Below are 15919 nucleotides of genomic sequence, written 5' to 3'. Positions count from 1 at the left end.
ACTCATGGTGGATAATCCCCAGTGCTGCCCAGCGCTGCAATAAAGAATGCCTGCTTAATAACACATTCTGGTGTTATTGAGTTTTCTTTCGGACTCCTTACTCAGCCACACCGAGCTTCCCACTTCAGTGAGGAAAGTTAGAAAGCAAGGGGGTTTGGAGATCTCCGATTTTTGTATCAGACAAACCCCTCAGCCTGGGAACGAGGGCTTGGATTTTGCAGCGGCGTTCTCCCCTGCTGCCGTTCCTGCTCCGGGAGAAGCGCAGCAGGAGGCCACAGTGGGCTCAGCTCCCTCCGCAGCCGCAGTTCCCAGGCGCTGGGCCGAGAGCGACCGCCACGTGCCCGTGCAGCGGCATACCGCGCCGGGGGAGGGCGGCTGCAGCGTCCCCGCAGGCCCCCAACAGCTCCGGTTGCTGGTTGCTGTGGGGCTCCCACTGCCCAGCTACGGCTGGTAAACCGGCAGCGGCCGGTTACCCGGGCCGGGAGCTGGCGGCGGGCCCCGGACCCCCCTCCCTGACTTCCCATCCCCCGCTGCAGCCGCTCGCAGCGGGCGTGACGGCGACGCACCGCAGCGCCCCCCACCGGCCGCGCCGCACCACCAGCCGCCGCGCGGCCCCTTTAAGGCCCGCCCCGCCCCGCGTGGCCTGGCCGGCGGGGCGGGGCCTGGCGGGAGGTGGCGGCGGCCGGGGCGTTGGGCAGGCGAGACGCCGGGGCGGCCGGGGCGCGCGGCCGCGAACCTTCAGCCCCCACCGCTGCGGCACCGCCGCCCCGCCGCCCCTCACCGCGCCGCCCGCCCACCCGCCCGCCGGCCTCGCCCCGCGACCCGCCGCCGAGCCTCCCGGTGAGCCGCCGCGGGCGAGGGTGCGCAGCCTGCTCCGGGGGCTGCGCCGCGGAGGGGGCGACCGGTGCGCGGGGCGGGGGCAGCGGCCTGGCTCTGGCGGGGCGCGGGGCCTGCGGCCGGCGTGCGGAGGAGCGTGTGCGGCGACGGCGGCGGCGGCAGGCGGCGGATGAGGCAGAAGGACTCGGCGGCAGGCGGCGGATGAGGCAGAAGGACTCGGCGGCGCTTCCCCGGACGCGGGGCGGTGCGGCCCCCGCGGGGAGGGCGGGAGAGACCCGCCTGGCTGCCGGCCCCTGCACGCGTGGCTGGGGGACGGCGTTTGCGTCCCTCGGGGCTGCGGCGGGAGCTCCCGCCCCGGCCGGGAGGTGGGCGCTGGGCTCTCCGGCCGGGCCGGTTACGTAACGGCACCTGTGGTACCGGCCTCTCCCTCCTGTCACAGCGGTGCGTGGCCGGGGATGGCCGCGGAGCGGGCTTGTCTCTGAGCTCTGCGATCTTTAAAGGGAATGTTTAGGGCTGTGGGTCCTTGCTGGTGTGCGCTGGACCTCCAGGGTTTAAAAACCCCGAGAGTAACAGCCGAGAAGTGTTCGTTGTTCTCTTCTGGTTTTCCTTTAGTGGAGCTTATGGGTGGGTGGAGAGACTCGGAGAACAAGTGGTGTCTGAGATGAAGGTATTAGTGAAGGCACTCCTGCAGATGATTTAGTGTGAGAAACTTTGTGTTCATTGGGGCTTCGTCTTTGCTTTCTTGTTTGTGGTGCCTTAGCAGTGCGTAAAGGTCAGAGCTTCCCTGGCAGCTGCCTTTACACGTGTGCAGTGCTCGGGCTGAACCTGTACGTGTGTGTGACAAATCTATCGTGAATCCCCCGGGGGACCTGGAACTCAAGAATAGCCATGCTGGGCTTTTGAGAACTGAAAAGCAAGAACTGTTGTAAGTATCCATAACAATGAGTAAGAGATAAAAAGAATACCATAATAAATAGTTCTTATTTCTAATATATTTACTTAATGCAAGCAGTGACACATTCTTTCATCTTCGTAGTGTTCTTTTAAACAGGTTAATGCAAATACAGTAGTTTCAAGTGGGCTTATTCTCAAGGGGGTTATGTTGTTGTTGGGAGTGGACTTAATTTCATTGTACTTACAGTAACACAGACTTCGTTGGGTGGAAGGAGGTGAGAGGAAGTAAGCATATAAATTAAAAATATCCTGAAATCATCTTTGGAACAGTCGAGAGCTAAATTGAGCTGATGGGCAGAGAGGATTTTGCACTTGTCTGGTTGTGCTTCCTAGTGGCGTTTTGTGCGTGTTCCCATAAATGCAATTATGTAATGGTGCTTGTCTTGGCAGGAGTCTATTGTCACCGCAATTCCTGAGGTTTCTGGAGCAATGCAGCTTGTTCAGGAGAATTGTGGTCAGAACAATGGGAAGAAAAGTTCTTAAGAGGAGGTTTTAACCTCTTTAATTTTTCATGCGGTAGGACTAAGCTCAAGACATCTGGATCTCTTCCAGAGTATCTTTGCAGTCCTCTGTTGTTCAGCTTGTCTTTCTCTTCTCCTAGGCTGCGCTATAGATATCAGGCACCAGCTTGCTGCTTGCATCCTGCAGCAGAGCTGGAAGACATTGCCTCTCTCCTACAATAATAACAATTTTTATACTTCTCTTTTTTGTGTTTTTTTTTCTTTTCCTCTCTGAACAGAAGCAGAAGTGATATAGTTATTTTCAGAGCACTTAACTGTTGCTTAGAAAAAGTACTTGAGATAATGGGGAAAGGGGACTCCCGAGTCTGCATCTCTAGTTAGAACTTGTCTGTATGCATCAAAGGGAGGCAAAACGTCTAAGCAGAGGGAGAATTTGCATATTAAATGCCAGTGCTCTAAGGATCAGTGCTTTTGTGTCTGCAGTTTATCGTTGATTTCATCCGCTGCCTCCTGTTCAGGTGTCTGTTATAAATCTCTTTGCAAGTCTGCCTTCTTTTCTTCTTTTTGTGCCACACTATTTTTGGCGGTATATTTCTATGCAGAGAGAATAATTATTTCCAGTATTGTAATCTGGTGGCCCGTTGTCGCACTGACAGTTTTACAGATCACACTTCTGTCCTTTTGTAACTTACATGTTGTTTCTGGTAGTGCTTCTGTAGCCAAAACTTGGAGAAGAAAATTACTTTTTTTTTTCTTGTTTGGAGTTTCATCTGCCCTCTTAAATTGGCTTGTCCTGTTCTATAAGTGAGTGTTTTATGGATCACTAGAGAAGAGAGTACCGTCTGAAAGTAGGAAGGTATGTTTCTTTAAGGGCCACTGGGATGAGGGAAATGTGCCTGAAAGACCTGCAACCTAATCTGACTAGCTTTTAAAATTGAAGATGATTGTTATCACTTTATGGTGTGCCACCTCATTGTAGAGCAGAGTAGCACATGACAAGGGAGCAATAACCTTCTCTTAGACAAGTCGTCATCAAAACCCAGGTACCCTCATGTTCCTACTTTAAAGGGTTTTTTTTAATACGCAGATGCTTCAGTGAAGTACAGGACTGGGAAAGTACTGATCTGGAGGCTGAAATTTCCCTGCCACAGTATTACTGTAGCAGAGAGTTTGATTCTGTCACCTTCTCTCTGCTTGTCATGCAAATTGACCACCTGTGGTCGTTGAGGAGAGCCCACTGTCCTTGAGTTGTTCAGCGCACCATGTCTCTGCTGAAACAGTTTCCAGTTATCAGCAGAGTTTATATTTAGTTCAGCGTGTGAAGGTGGACTGAAATGGCTGCGTGAGCTCACGAGGTGCGTGGGGAGTCAGCGAGCAGTGGTTACTGAAGTCGCTAAATGCGTGTGCTGCGTGTAGTGTGGTGATTTTGATGGAATTAGTTCTGCCCTGTGTTCATGGTTGTTCTCAGATATACAATTCCTGCCTGGAGAATTGTTTCAGCGCTCAGTAAGAGCAGTCTGCAGTGGCCTTAACCTCAGCTCCTCAGCTGTGCAATCTCTTAGCTGTAGACTTGGGTTTCTGTGTCTGTGGCTGTTCCTGTTGCATCACTTCTGCTTTTTATCGGTGTACTTGCTCACACCACAGCCATCTACGCTGTACCGCCCAAATAAGTCTCTTTGCTTGTTCTGCTTTCCTGAGAAAACAGATGTAAGCTGCTGGCCTCTGTCAGTCCAGGAAGCTTTGACGCTGTACCCAGAGTCTGTGTCAGGCCACTGCTGTCTTTTTTTTCCCTTTTGAAAGTTGCATCTCTTCTTGCTAACCCAAGATCCTCCTGGAGCATCCCGCTGCCTGCCGATACCTGTATGAAAGGTCAGTAGCTTGGAAGCCTTGCTCCAGCATTGCCCAGCCTGCGTCCTGCCGCGCACTCTGCCTGGGACAGGAGCTCCCCGCAGCTCCCCTGCCCTCTGAGCCACTTGTCCGCTGCTGTAACCAGCCGATCCCAGGTGGTCAGGCTTAGCTGGGAGAGAGGAGATCTTTCACTGGCAGGGCTGGGCCCGCTTGTCTGAAAGACTGGGGAGGGAGGTGGCAGGGATTGAATTCTGCTTTAGGAGTATGTAAATAGAAACAGGAAGGTGTTTCCTAGAGCGGGAAAAGGGAAAACTTAACCCATATGTAGCAAAGATGCTTGCTCATAGTGTGGTATTGGTTGCAGTAGATTTCTCTTGCCAGAAATACAGCAGTTTGTAATTATGTTTATTTCGTTGTCGTGACAAGTGTCATGTCTTGAGAAATGCCATCATATATGTTTAATCTCTGTTATGAAGCTCTTCTGGGTACAAATGGAATTACTTCAGATGTAACAATCTAATCCCCAGTGCAGAGTAGTAGTTAGGGACAGGTAGATGACTTTGATGAAGCGCTCTCTGTCTTTGCAAGCCCTTCTGTGTAATTCACCCAGCTTTGCTGTTTGGTAGTTATGCAGACAGTATTTTCCCTGACTCTGCTAGCACGCTGGTTTGCTGAGCAGCTGCAAAAATTGATTAAGTTTAACCAATGGAAATGCTTCCTATAAATTACAGGAAGCGAGCTTTTGTATGTAGCAAGAAATATTTTCACCCACCATTTGCATGCTGTTTGTTTTGTTACTGAGTAGTGGCAGCTAGTGCTCGCTCACAGGAAGCTCAGTGTTCTCGCAGGGCTTGCTTGTGATGCAGTCTCCAAACAGGGTATTTTCAAACTGAGCCTAGTGATGCTAATAAGAGACTGGTCGAAGCCTGGCCTGATGTTTGCTTGCTTATTTATTTATTTTAAATGGATGATATTTGTGTGTGATAATTCAAGACAGTTTATTGAGGAAGCTCACGCTGTTGAAGAGCTGCAGGACCAGAAGTTAGAAGTATAAAACCCCTACCTCTTCCCTGCTGCTTCAGTTGTCCCCTTCCCCCAGCTTCTGGCTTTCTCTGCCCTTGTGTTTCATGGCAGGCAGGCTCCAAAAGCAGAGCATACACTGAGAACCTTCTCCACAGTGCAGAGGGTCGATGTGTCTCATGTCGCTCTGGTGATTCCCCGAGGGGAACTACTGTCCTGGCAACCAGCCCACCCAGCAGTAAGTTTTCTTCCTGGTGTGAGTGTTAAGTGGAATGGGTTGGTCATCACCTCCGCAGGCAAGGTAAAGTACAGCTTTTGGAGCTGGTAGAGCAGGGTAAAGGGAAACTGGCTTCTGGAAGCACTTTTATGTGGAAAATGAAACACTGCATCGTATTTATGCTATAGACTAGAATGGCTTTCAGTCCAGCAGTGTAAACTCACTTGGCGTAGGAATGACTTCCTTGTAGATGCTTGAACTTTGCTAGGCTGAAACGTGCATCGTTTTAATCTCATGCTCAGAAGCGAACCAGTTTCAATACTCTGTCTCTCTGTCCTTAGCTTCCTTAGCTTATACTTTAAAAGCTCCAGAACCATTTTGAAAACTTTAAAGCTGTTTACATTTTCCCTTAACTAATTTTCCTCCTGGTTTGTAATTAAATGTTGCTGTGGTTTGCTGCTGTTCCTGTTTTTTTCCTGCACTGATTTAATGGGGTTTTGTAATAAAATGAGTGGGAATTGAAAGAATCTCTGATCAAAACCAAACTTGCATCTTGTTTGGGAATGAAGATAGATGAAAAGTTATGTTGGAGTATTGGATCTCTTTCTGCAGAAAGGGAGCTTAAGTTTTAAGAGGGAGATCCTGTTGATACATCAGTCTTAAAGAAAAAAACAACCCCACACAAAGCAAAGCAAAACAAATGCCACCCCCCCTTCCCCCCCCCAAAAAAAACCCAACCCAACAACACCCTCCCAAACCTCCAATTTCTGTAAGTGAGCTTCAGAGTGACGTTCTTACACTGTATGAAAATATAGAACTTTCAGTAGCTAGACTTGCAACTTGATTTTCAGCAGTAGCTGTAAAAGCAGCTTGTTTTGAAAGGAGCTATAGTTTGTATATGTAGTTTTAAATATATATATTAGTGAAATACTTGAATGTCTCTGACCTATTTAAGATGTTTGAGTTTTTTTTTCTTCTTGGTAAATAACTTCTGGAAAGTCTTCAAGGAGTAGATACTGAAGCAGCTGACACTAATACAATTATACTGTGGAGTGTGCCAGAATCTCCTTTGGTATTGGAGCCCCTTTGTGCCAATCACTCTCACAAGGCATTTTATTTGTGAGACTTAGTAAGGTGCTCTAATGTTAATTAAAACTCCTTTAAACGAGGGACGGGGGGAAGGTAAAGATGCATACTGGGTATGTGTTGCTCTCTAATGAGCCAAAAGGCAAAAGAAAGCTGATGTGCAGTGAAGAAGACTTAACAGTAATTTATCATCCTCTGCTGTGTGGGGCCATCCCTGGAGGTATTTAAAAGACGAGTAGATGAGCTTAGGGATATTGTTAAGGGATATTGTTTAGTGGTTGACTTGGTAGTGTTGGGTTGATGGTTGGACTCAATGATCTTAAAGGTCCTTTTCAACCAAGATGATTCTGTGATCCATTACACAGGAGGTTCCACTTAAATATGAGGAAAAACTTCTTTACGGTAAGGGTGACTGAACACTGGAACAGGCTGCCCAGAGAGGTTGTGGAGTCTCCTTCTCTGGAGACATTCAAAACCCGCCTGGACGCGTTCCTGTGTGATATGGTCTAGGCAATCCTGCTCCGGCAGGGGGATTGGACTAGATGATCTTTCGAGGTCCCTTCCAATCCCTAACATTCTGTGATTCTGTGATTATACTTGAAAGCTAAGACAGAAACTGCCCCCAGAATACCCTGCGTAGGTTATCCTTTGGTGTTGGTACACAGCCTGAGGAGAATCCCTTCTGTGCCAAAACACCAGCCTGGAAGGGTGATTGGCATCTCTGCTTTTCAAGAGAAGTGTCAAAATTGCAGAGCATTGCTCAGGGTATGAAAGCTTCACTTCTCCATCTGCCGCTGCATGTGCCACTGGCAACCCAGTGGCCATACGTGGGATCATCCTGAAAGCTTTCAACCCAGCTCCTCTCCGAGGGCCCCTCACTCCTTTTGAAAGGCCAAAAAAGGTATGCTGCTTGCTTCAGGAGAGGGAGGCTCCTGTTTTCCCCTTAGGAAAATCTACTAGTATGTCTTTATAAAACTAAAGCGTTATTGCAAAGAGCTGTGTGATCCTGAAATGTGGCGAACTGGTTCTGTGATGTGCCACAAAAATATGCCGGAGACTCATCACAGGCATTTCCCAGGCTTTGTGAGCAGAGACTGTAACACCATACAAGCCTACTGGGAGAGATCCATTAAAAACCGCTTCACGGGTATGGGGAGCGGGGTTGTATGATCAGGGGTTGTGTCTTTTGGTAAGCGTATGATTATTTAAGTTAAATGAGAGACACAAAGAGGAGTTTGCTAGGTTTACTTTTCATTTCATTAGCTGTGAGAAACCTCCATCTCAAGTCTGTTTCTGGTTTGCTGTCTTGCAGGGCTTGCACACTTCTGAGACTCAAAAAGCTGGCATTTAAATGTGACAATGAAATGTTTTAACAACACAGGCGATCTTTAAGCAGGCTAGACAAAAATTCCTTACAGCTGCACAGCTTTTACTTTCACTTTTGGATGACCAGTTTGCCCAGTTCTCAGTTGGTTGCTGTTCTTTCCGGAGTGGGGGAGGTTACCTTGTTAATAACAATCTTTTTAAGTCTTGGAATTTTTAGTGTTAATGCTGAATAAAAAGGGTTTGTGGGGGGATAAGAAGACAATAAAACATACTCGTGTTTTCTTGGCACCATAGAAATAAATTTCCTTTGTCCTGTGCTTGTTTGGGAAGTATTCAGTATTTGTGATCACTAGATTTTTTATTTGTAGAAGTATATATGTGTATCTGATGGCTGGAATTGGTGCAGTTCTAATCTGTGTATTTTGGGTAACTTCTAGAAGTTTCCGTCCCATTGAAAAAAAAATAACAAAGCTTGAGTGCGGCTGAAAAAAGTTTTCAGTAACACTCTGTTATACTTTAAACTGTGATCTGTTCTCTTCTTATACTTGAAATTTTTAAATGGAATGTGTGAGGGTGATTTTGAGTATTTTTTGGTTTTGAGTAACTTGTGCGGTGTATCTCAAACCCAGATCTGAATTTTGCGGGTAATGCCTGTACCTGAGGCATAGTTGTGTGCCTGTGTCCTAAAAACATAATAGAGCTGCTTCTACCCCTCAGCTTCTACCCCTCAGCCTTCCAGCTCTCCTATGTGACAGAGTTGCCCTTCATATCCCCTATGTATTCACAGCTAATACTTACTTTTTTGTGCATTCCTAGGTGTGTGAATCAACCTGTTGTCACTGAATCATCGCTTTAATCACGCTAACTTGACAACCATTGTATGCCAGCTTGTGTCAACACCAGGTAAGATGAAAGCTAATGCTATTACTTTATTTTTCTTGACTCTCTGCTTTTTAAACCTGCATTTTGTCCAAATGCCAGTGACTTTTCTGTAGACTGAAGTCAGAGTGTTCTGCCTTCCATGTTCTCCTGCAGCAAGACAGCCACTTACTGTTAGCATTACTTCCTGTTTCGAAGGCTGGTGTTGTAAAATGTTCTTAGGGTCCAACTCCTTTGTAGCCATGCCTTAGCCTTTTTCCTGACACCTCTGTTAACCTGTTTTTGTGGTGTTCAGATACCACAAGCTGTTTTTTCCCTTGTATTCTTCGCCCCGTACCACTCCCTGGTTTTGCTGTAGAAGCAGTTGAACTCCTGCCTTCCAGAGTTAAGCATGCACGATAAGCCACCTGTACTATCTGACACTTTCACTTGAAAATAAAATGCTTTTCATTATGTTATGATTTTTTTCCGTACCTGCTGCCAAATGTTACCTTTGAAAACCTATTGCAGAAGGATCTTACTTGTGTGTTGTATGTTTTAGTGGTAAGAAACTACCTGGATGTGTCTTTCAGAGAACTAAACATAAAGCTGTTTTTTTGGACCTCAATCTTTTATCCCTGTTTAGAGAAGGGAAGTAGATTGGGGGGGAGGGGTGGGGAGGAAATCCCTATAATGCTTTCAGCAAGGTTATTATCCAGTACTCTAGGGGAGTCCTAGTGCTGACGGAACTAATGTGAGCCTTTGTTCTGATGCTAATCAGAATAGGGATAATTCCTCTGACTACGCCCTCTTCCCCTCAGATCCCTCTAGCAGTGATAAGGCATTAAGCTCCTTTGCTACCACCCTTCTTGCTGTGCTGGCCTGTTCCTGTTTCCTGCAACTGCTACCCTGAGTGCAAAGGCTTGAGTTTTGAGGGGGTCTTACCAGGAGTGCTCATTTAAATATTTTGAGATTTTTTTGGTGCTCCTGAGTGGTACTTGTACACTTCAGTTAAATAGATATCTTGGTGGATATGTGTGTGTGTTTATTTTTTGTATCACTAAATAAGAAAATAACTTTTTGTTGATGCAGGACACATTTGACTTGAATATCGTGGCATCTTTTGTTACATGTTGGGACATGTAGCTGAAACCTAGAAGGTATTTTTCCTTCTGTCTCTTCTTTCCTCCTTCCTTGGCCAGAGCAAAGAAACATTATTTCTCAAATGCTTTGAAATACCCTTAAAGAGACTAACTTCTGATCACTAGTCCAAAGAGGTCTGTAAGCTTTCTAGGATGTATGTGTATGCAACTTCTATATTGTTTTTGTTTATGCCAATGATCTGCTCCCAGTCTAAAGGCGAACTGCACAGCAGTAGAGAGAGGAGCTTGAAGCCTAGGTATATAGTGAAATATGACTTTGTAAGTAATGTAACACCAAAAATAGTCCATTGAAACTGTGTCTTTTCACTAAATCTTATTTGTGGCTGTGGGGAAAGGGCAGGGGGTGGTGGTGAAGATACTGGTTAGGTCTGATGTGAAATGATTGCATCAGACAAAGCTGTTAAAAAAATATCTTGCAGGTCAAGAAGGGAAGGGGAGAAGTGTACTGAGTTAGCCTCTTTAGCCTTTCCTTGGCAGTACGAAGTGATGAGAAGCTCATCCTTGTGCTTCTAAAAGCGGGTCTCCTAGTATAGCCCTTCAGTTTGTGATAGTGGGTTCTCTGAGGATAGTTGGTGGCAATCCTCAGGGGATAATCTGTCTTGAGTGTGGCTGAGCTGGCCTTCTGGTGAATTTGTAAGGAGTTTGCTGTCTTTCACTAGAGGCTGTTCTCTCTGCAGGGTGGTTTGAGACCCTCTTTAGTATCAGTACAGAAGAGAGGGACAGGAGGGATTTAGACAAGTTAAAGAACTTCCCTAGAGGACGGAGACTGTCTGAGTGTGTCTGCACAATTAGCACCTGCATATCAGCGCAGTGCTCTCGTACTGTTTCATTTTGATGGAGGGTGTTTTTTCCTAATGCAGAATTGGAAAACACCTGCAGCGATGATGTAAAAATCTGATCTCTTTGCAAACTGCGCAGTTTTTGGCTATGTAGGCATAATGTCTAGATGAGCTAAGCTCAAAAAATTTGTGTTAAAAGGTATTGGGGAGGATGGAGAAAGGCTCCATCAGAAGATGCCCATCTGGAGGAGACTGATTTAAAGGATTTGGGGCAGGGGGTCCAGAGCTGAAATTTACCTTTTTGCTAGTGACTGTGCACGGGTGGGGAGTGTGTGTTACAAAGGCTGTCCAGTGTGGCTTCCTGATGCGAACGTGCATGGGAGCATTAGCTGTGAGAAGGTTTATGAGCACTTCCAAACAGCGATTGTTTTTTAAGGTTGATTCTGTTGACAGTATCCTGAAGAGACATCGGTAGTAGATGCAGCGTGACACATTTTATGTGGATAAAATTACAGGCTAGGCATAACTGCCTTTGCCTAGCACTATTAACCCAACAGTTGTTAAATCCCAGGAAATGCTCATTTTCAGGGTGGTGATTGCTTTTATGACCTGAAAATGGAAACTGGAAGGCGTATGTGTTGTTGGTTTTCTTTTCTTTATTCTTGACTGACAAATGCAGGGCATTTCCTGCAAATGAGTGCCCTGTACTTAGAGTTATTCATATTCTATCACTTTTCAACATCCTGTTCATCTTTTATGATTTGAAACAATTATCCTGAAATGGTGTGTGTGTGTAAGAGGGAGACTGCAGAGAAATTGCTGTACAGAACACGGGAGTCCTCTCCTCCATTATTTTTATCCTGTGAAGTGAGAACAGAAGGAGGATGGCAGAAACATTTCTGAACAGCTCCTGTGCAAAGCTTCCCAGAAGGCCTTGAATGCTCTCTGACCTGCGCTTTCTTGTCTGTTCCCCCCTTGTCTGCTTGAACCATTTGTAACAGGGAAAGCCTAAAACCCCAGTGCTCGTAACAGTGGTGTCCGCTCTGGGGTCAGCCAGCATTCACCTGCACCCTTCATGCATATCAGGGTTTCCTCTTTGTGTATATTATGACTTTTTTTTTTTTTTTGGTTTGGTTATTTTTTTTGTCCAGGTTAGTATTTCCTTTTCAATTGATGTGCTGTAGCATGGAACTCCAGGGGCATATGGCATTGTTGGTATTAAAAATTAAGGAAACAGTACAGAATATTCATAATTAGTCTGGTTTTCTCCCCAAATATTTTCTTTCTGCTCCACTGATAGGAGGCCAGAGAGGATTTCCTCTGCCCGTTTCTTTATGTATGAACTGAGGGTTTGGATTCTAGATGAGAGTGGGTTGGGTTTTTAGTGGATTTTTTGGTGTTTATTTTAAGGTAACTTGAAGACCAACTTAACCCTTGTGTCTCTCTGGTTTAATCACTGGTAGAGAGGAAGGAAGATGGGTTTTCAGCAGCCACCATATCCTGGAGACAGTATATTGTTCCTTTTAAGCTACGACGATCGCTTCTTCTCACCCCCTCCCCACTTTCCCCCAACATTTTGTGGAACAGACACTTCTTGATTTTTATTTTTCATCTGTATTTATCCCTTATTGTGAAGCTAGAGGTTTTAGTTAGCATAGCTTAGTCATCAACTAACACATTGCAAAAAGGCTCATTGACTTTTGACATTATGAACTTGCTGTATGTGAGACTGGGAAGAAGATTTCCCCCCCCCCCCAGCCTTGTGCTCCCTGGTTGATTCTCCTCCGGCTCTGTTACATGAACAGCCAGTTGTGCTTACGGGTAGAGCTTAGCATCTTGGGGAGCACTTGGGTCAAACTAGCTGGTGGTCAGTTATGTCACCTAGCCTTGGAGGGCAGGTTGGAACCCAGCGTTACCTGTGGGTGCTATTTCCCCTCTGACTGTAGTAGGGGACCAGACTCTGACCATATGCTCCTTAAACAGGAGCTGCAGTGAGGCAAGCTGGGTTCACGTGGGATGTGTAGATTGAGGTACTTCTCCTTTACAAGGATGGCTCCTTCAGATGAAAATGAAGGCATCCTGGGGGAATGGGTGTTGCCAATGTCCTTACTGTGGCTGTTAAGGAAATTGGTTTTATAGCTGGTCTACCATCTGACTTGCTGAAACCCTCTCTTCACCTTGCCTTTCCAACAGGAAGGGCTCTGCAGTTTGTGACAGAAAGCAGTCTCCTCTAGTTCAGCAGATCTGTTGTAAGAGTCCCAAGAAAAGACAGCTATTTGTAATGGGCATCAGAGCTCTTGATACGTAACTTGTTATTGGGGCAGGGACTTGCCTCTGTGGTGGTAGAATGGCAGTTTTATGGCAGTGAGAGCCTGGGATAAACTCATTAATATGAAATCCTCATCTGAAAAACAACTTGCTACAGGAAATCTCCTGTTTGAGAGGTATGTCACCTGAAGATAGGCCTGTTGCAGAACAGGTTGAAATCTGTCAGTGCCTCTGTTTTTTGTTAAGTGATTCACAGGAAACACCTGGATTCTTCAGAACAACTTCGGTATTTGTTGTGTGGTGGTTGTTGTTTTTTTGGGGGGTTTGTTTGTTTGTTTTTTTTTTTAACTGAAACCAGACTGCCCTGGATAAAGTGTGAGGCAGAACAGGGAAGTGGGAAAGGAGATGTATATTGTACTTGCAAGACTTTTTGAAAAGGCCTGAACACTGAAGTTGGAAGGAGTTGAAGCATTTGAGCCACTGAATGTTAACAGTTGGCACTAATATGCTTCTGACCTCTGGCAACATGGCTGGGAAAATAGTCCTGGTTGATCCTTGTAAGCCAATCTCTATTGCTTTGTTTGATCTGTGTACCTGTGCCCAGTCTTTTCCAATACGTCCAACAGTGTACTAGTGCGTTGGTCGGTGCTGACTAAAGAGGAGGACTTGAGTCAGAAATACTGCTTCTTATAGAATGATGCACATGCTGCAGCCTCTCCAAGTGTTGTTCCAGACAAGTATTACTGAGTTTCAGATACATGATATTTTTTTTTTCTCTGAGATACTTGGTGGCAAGCAACCGTGTTTGCTAAAGCAAGCTAGTATATTATAGTCCTCCTGAGTTGTGCATTTAATTGCTATATAACTGATTCCTGCTGTCTCAAGTGTACATTGATATTTTTTTTTTTCTTATGCCAACTGTTTAACAGGCTCCCAGTACACTGGGGAATTTTGCACCCTCTTTCTACTTAAAGTAGTACTTGGAGCTGTTGAGAGACATTATTCAGCTTAGACAATACAGTACTGTCTCTTAACAAGGACATGTGCGTGTCCTAAATTCTGTGAAGATATAGCTGGGCACTGTCTAGCTGCTCAGACAAGTTCAAGGCAACGCTTTCTTCCCTTTCGGCACCCCACACTGGGTGCTCAATTTGTTTAATCCCCACAAGTAGTGAATTGTATAGGATAGATGCTCTAAACAGTGCAGAGGGTTTTTTTGTCTTCCAGGCCATGAAGATCAATATTAAATGTAAAATCAGTGAATTCTATCTAGATGGTGTTTTTTGTTTTGTTGTTTTTTTTTCCTCTGAGGACTCAACGATTATCTTAGCCTTTCTTGTCTTTGAGGTCTCCTCTTGTCTCCTGTTTGGCTATGGAGCCAAAGATGATGTACGTGATGATGGTAGAATTTGCTATAAGTGTAGAAGGCAGCCTGTTTTTCAAGTTGAAGCAAATTTTTGGAGGTAGGTGATGTTAAGGAGGAGCCAATAAGATATTTTAAGCAGGCTTTTTGAAGCTGGCTTAGCTCATTAGTTATACTGGGATGAGCCCATGAATTCAGTAGAGTTATTTCAGGCTTGCACTGTGAGAGTGATTGTTGTTACACCCTCTGTACCTGATGTTTGAAAGACTACTGCAGAGACCCTTTCCTCTTTTTGGAGAAGGGAAGGAAAATAAGAATATTGCAAACACAGTATATGGAATCTTTTAGCAAATGTGATACTGTGCCTGCTACCTGGAAGTTGGATGCTGAGAAAGGTATTTGACTTAGACTGCCTGTGAGAACAGAGGCTGACAGCTCTGGAGGCTGAGGCTCTATTAACCTCTAAGAAAAAAAAGCAAGGGAGTTTAAGAAAGGTGATTAGCATAGGCAGCATTAATGCAAGCTTTGTATGGTGCCAGGAACGTTGTGTAGTTGTTGCCTGAGCTTCTCTATATGCTTCCTGCCTATCAAAGCCTCTAGCATCTGCAGGAGCAGATGAGCTAGATGAACTCGTTTTGATCACGTGCACGCCAGTATGTGTGTTAATTTTTGAAAGTAGATCAGTTTCCTTAGCTTTGTATCTGTCTGTAATTGAGACGTAATGTACAGTGTGGTAGGTGGTGCTCTCAGGAGGGGACACACATCACAGCTGAATGCCAATATTTAGAATGTTGAGCTTGCTTCCCAGCTAGCGAAATCACTGCTGCTAGCCAGAGAGCAGGAGGCTCAGAAGAGGATTGCAAAGGCTTCTCTGTTCAAATCCACATGTTTAGGTGATATTCAGCTGACTGCTGGGGCCTGGGCCTTGAGACCCTTTGTTATTTTTTCTGTCTTTGGAAAATCTAGATCTGGGAAGAAGTGGTAAGAGGTTGTAGTGTCCTCTCAAGAGAAATCGTTGCATTTGTTTAACATAGCGGGAAGGAAGATTCCTTGCCTTGAGTTCTTTTCTTGTATGAAGTAAAAACATATTTGCCTGCCCAGATGTGACAACCTCTCTCCCTCCCTTCCCACCCTCCTTCACCCTCTGATGAAAGCATATATTTCAGGACATACATGTCTTAGAATAGATAAAACACTTACAAACATGATGTTTTCAAATACCACTGCAGCTTCTCATGCTGTCAGTGGTACACCCTGGGGGTATGGGTGTTATTATTTGGCCATAGGTTTTTGCCTTTAGGCTGTATTTGGCAAAAGAAGTTTTAAGTACATTCAATCCCGTTTACTTTGTATTGGTATTAAAAGCTTAAAACCCATTATTTTTCCTTGATGTTTCTGTGGAGAAGACATTGCTGGAGTGAGACTTGCACTTGGCTAACTTGGCTGTGTTTTATAGGTAGCCCTACAACACAGGATGAGTTTCTCTGATGTCTTCTGGAATAAGAGGGGCTAAAATACAGGAGCAAAAACTCATCAAGTAAAAATTATACATGGATTTACTTCCACAGTAATGACCAATTCCAGTGTAATAGGGCGTAATGCATGGCTCCTGCATGCCTTGCACTGTGGTGTGCGACTTCATTATGTTGTGGTTTTCCCAACGTGTGGCTGTAAGGTTGCCAAGCTTTCAGCTGGTGGTGTAGGTTTGTGCCAGCCATGCCTGGCACACGAGGAGGTGG

The 15919-nt window shown here is 45.5% G+C and overlaps 1 protein-coding gene across 2 annotated transcripts in view; it reads left to right on the top strand.

Annotated features, from left to right (window-relative positions):
* The first annotated feature begins 774 nt into the window (after positions 1–774).
* SUSD6 (sushi domain containing 6) overlaps positions 775–15919 on the top strand; it is an 87351-nt gene continuing 72206 nt past the window's right edge. Inside the window, exons 1-2 of one of the 2 annotated variants that reach the window (XM_068398570.1) lie at positions 775–840; positions 8566–8652. The gene's annotated coding sequence lies outside the window, so the exon portion shown is untranslated. Of the gene's footprint in view, positions 841–1381; positions 1763–8565; positions 8653–15919 lie in introns of those variants that run through there. The other variant, XM_068398572.1, reaches the window with a different exon arrangement.

Source organism: Nyctibius grandis, chromosome 4, assembly GCF_013368605.1.
Source record: "Nyctibius grandis isolate bNycGra1 chromosome 4, bNycGra1.pri, whole genome shotgun sequence".
Classification (NCBI taxonomy): Eukaryota; Metazoa; Chordata; class Aves; order Nyctibiiformes; family Nyctibiidae; genus Nyctibius; species Nyctibius grandis.
This window is presented reverse-complemented; position numbering and strand designations above follow the sequence as displayed.